We start from the raw sequence: 3,726 nt of genomic DNA, 5'->3' as shown, positions 1-3,726 counted from the left end.
GGCTGCTGGTCCAGTAAAGCAGCCTGGTGAGTCAGTGAACAGGAAACCCCTCCATGAAGTTATAGGCTACAGGAACTGACTGTAGAGCAACAGTGATCAACACTATTTCAAGCCTCACACGTGGCGCAAACTGGACCTGAAAAAGATAACAGAAGAGGAAGGTATAAATAAAACGTATAGATTTACTTCATAATTCAAAACATGGATTTGATTTATTTGTCTCAGATACTTAACCTAAATATTAAAATAAGATATGTTCACTCAGCGTAATACAATTACACTAATCACTCAAAGAGCTGAACTGAAGATAATATGTTAAAGCACAGAGGGAAACTGGAAAATAAGTGGTGTGAGTGAAGGAAAAAAGAATCAGGAAGGCAATGCTACACTGTCTCCATTAGGTGGCAAACTTTCTCTACGTAGCAGCCAATCTATCCTATAGGGCAGTCATCCATCTCATCCTTTCCCTCAACTGGACATGAAAAACTCATAAAGCAGAGGGGCAGAAATGAAGAGGATTAAGAGAACTTATGTCTGAATTGCTGTCTTGTGTTGTTGCTGGCCATTTCAGCCAGGCTTAGGTGAGGTAAAGGTACTGATATTTTCAAATAATAAAAACTTAAATCCTATGAACTAGATTAGGTAAATAAACAATGGAAGTGCTTCAGCTGAGTTCACATGCACGGCTATCTGATAAATGACATGGACGCATGGGGTTGTTCAGACTTTTAAGGTTAAGTCTAAAAGTAGTTTTGGTTCTGTGTTTCACTAAACTACGCTTGAAATTGAACAATAATCGGAATTATTGTGAGTGCAGCATAGGAATGGCAATGCACAGTTTTTAGGCTGGACAATTGATTATCATTCATTAGCTCCTGAAAGTTGGCATCTGGTCATTCTTTAATGTCAAATAAAAAGTGCATGAGTAAATTGCCAAGTCAAAACACAATTTTTTTTTGTCACTTTACTTCTACTGCACTCCTTATACGCAATAAGATGTCAGCAATCGATATTTAGACATATGATAGAGAAAAAAAAATTGTTCCAAATGGAAACATTATTATTTTAATGATTTATTTATTGTTTAATGACTATATGAACCTGAGCATACATACAAATGAAAATGTTTTAAATATTCACACAATTCAGTCTTTTTAAGATAACAAAGACACTGTCTCATCATGTTATCGTCACCAGCACATAGATACATCCTGTTTTCATGGCCCGCCAGGTCACATTTTATGGCATCAGGAACCCACATGCTTTTGTTTTGTAATAACACAGTGCAAAGGTACCATATTTTTATTCCTTTCGGATCTATTACTCAGTTTATTAGCCTTTGGTTAAACTCTGTGGGCGCAACAGTAATTTGCTGTTCAATCAACGTGTGAATACAGTTATGACTTTCCCTCATCTAAATATTTCCAAAGAAGGAAAAGATGGGATTAAACCTCTTTGTGGAGCACACCAATTTGTTCAACTTGAAGTGTTTCCCACAGGCAGGGCTCCCCCTCTATTAACAGTACATCCATATTACTTGAATTTGGATAACTTCTTGGATGTCTGGATGGTAATACTGAAAACTAATCCAAGCATTTAAAGAAAGGGAGAAAATAGCTAAAATGCCTTATACAGACAGACACAAATCAGGAAACTGACAAAAGAAAACCCACACCAATTTGGTTTATCCTAATGTTGTGCTTTCTCACAACCAATTATGGCAAGTTCATGAATATGACATCTGCTAGTCAGCTAGTTAGTTAGTTAATTATATTGTTTGACTCGATTAAAAAATAATGGCCACATAAACATAGCACAATGACTCCCTGAAGAGCTCAATAAACAATAACCAAAAGAAGGGTTAATTAAACCTATAATCATTCATTTCATTACCACTGCAATTAATTCTCAAAGTGAGTACAATTTGAAGCACGATTCTGTCCTTTTATGGATGACCTAAATCTTTATTTCATCAAATAAAGCCAGGTGTATGACTCATTGTAGGGCTGATATCGACAGGGGCGGGTGAATGAGTCTGCTCATCCATCTAACAAGGTCATGGTTATCACATCCTGTATGGAAGGATGTTACCATGACAACGCCCAGTACCTGCCCAGGGCCAGACACAATAAGGCAGGAACTCTTGAATCAAACTTTGCTGACCAAGCCTTGACAGGCGGGGGAAGATGATCCTGCAACACCGCACAGGGCGCATCCTCACAGGAAACATAGACTATAATTCAAACCATATTACCCAATACCTTTGATTTGACACGTAAGCACTGTATATTTCTGTGGCAGATTTTCAAATTTCATGGACAACCAAAAAGTACAGCCTGAATTACTAAGACCAATATAAGTTTATTCATATATAGAGTTAATCCCCGGATGAAACAAATCCTGCTTTAGAAAAACAGCATCAAGAATCATTTTCACAACTCTAAGCCCCTGTCCTCCCAGAAACACAACAGGACAAATTTGTGACCAAAATGTACAAGTACTTTTCTCGTAAAAAGGGAATCAGATAAATGCATGAAAAAAGTGTTATCTACAATGGACAGATTTTCTTTATAACTACATTATTTCCTCGCTGACAGACAACTTTGTGCTGAAGAAGAAAAAGATTTCTTTTGAAATCAATTTTAAGTTTTTTTATTGTGTTTACTTTCTTTCAGGCAGCTAGATTGAATTATGAAAAGCAGCTTCCACGGTGCATTCTCATTTAGATAATTCGTTTTTTTATGCCTTTTGTTTCTGATCGAGTTTCTGAGAACCAAGAAATATCCAATATCCAACATATCTCACCAACAGTAACACTCAGCGGTGGATGTGACAGCATAATTTACTTTTCCCTGTGCCAACATTAAAATTCTTTTTTTTTCCCCTGCCAGCAAAACTTGCTCATATTTTTGCTTCGCATTAAGTAGTACTATGTTGTTACTGACAAGTCCCCACAACATTTAATCAGGGATGACAGTTATGCCTTGGGGGATGTCAACAATCCCATCTGCCCACAACAGCCCTTTCCAAAACCATCCAGTATGTGTAGCTCTCACATCATTAAAATATGATAACTCTAAATACCACAATAAAAAGGATTGGGAAACCTCTCTGAAACAAGATGAGAACATCTCTCATTTTATGTAACCGTCTTTATACATTTTGTTTAAACATAAAAAGGATTCTATCTGTGGTTCAACTCCATGCAATAAAAGTGTCTTATTCATGGCCTTGAGCCAAATAACCGACTGCTATTTTTTTTTGTTACATTCATTATGTAACAGATATTACACAAGACAATAGAGATGTACAATTACAAAACAGCAAATCCGTTTCATTACAAACCCCCTTAGAAGAGCACAGTACCATTTCCATTACTACAAATGGAATGCATAAACATAAACCATGGGCCATCAAACACAAACTCAATAATAAGAAGATTATGTTTCTCTCCTTTGGAGGCCGAGACGGTTCTAGAATATTGACAGTGTCTCATTGATCCAGTTTTTGCGTGTGTCACAGTGTGACTCTGCAGCGTATATATTTGATTAGAGAGATATGAAGCAGCACTAAGACGCATGCCACAAGAGATTATTAGAAAGCAGGGTGCAGTCGTACATATTTTCGCTCTCCCTTCAAATGTATGCCTTTTCCTTTCCCCAAACTCTCTTTGATTTGACTGACTCATAATAAGTAAAACTCATTAAATCTAACTCTAAAATCTTT

This window comes from Ammodytes marinus (assembly GCF_949987685.1).
Source record: "Ammodytes marinus genome assembly, chromosome: 5".
In the NCBI taxonomy this organism is placed as follows: domain Eukaryota; kingdom Metazoa; phylum Chordata; class Actinopteri; order Uranoscopiformes; family Ammodytidae; genus Ammodytes; species Ammodytes marinus.
The sequence above is the reverse complement of the archived record's forward strand: the minus strand, read 5'-3'. Positions refer to the sequence as shown.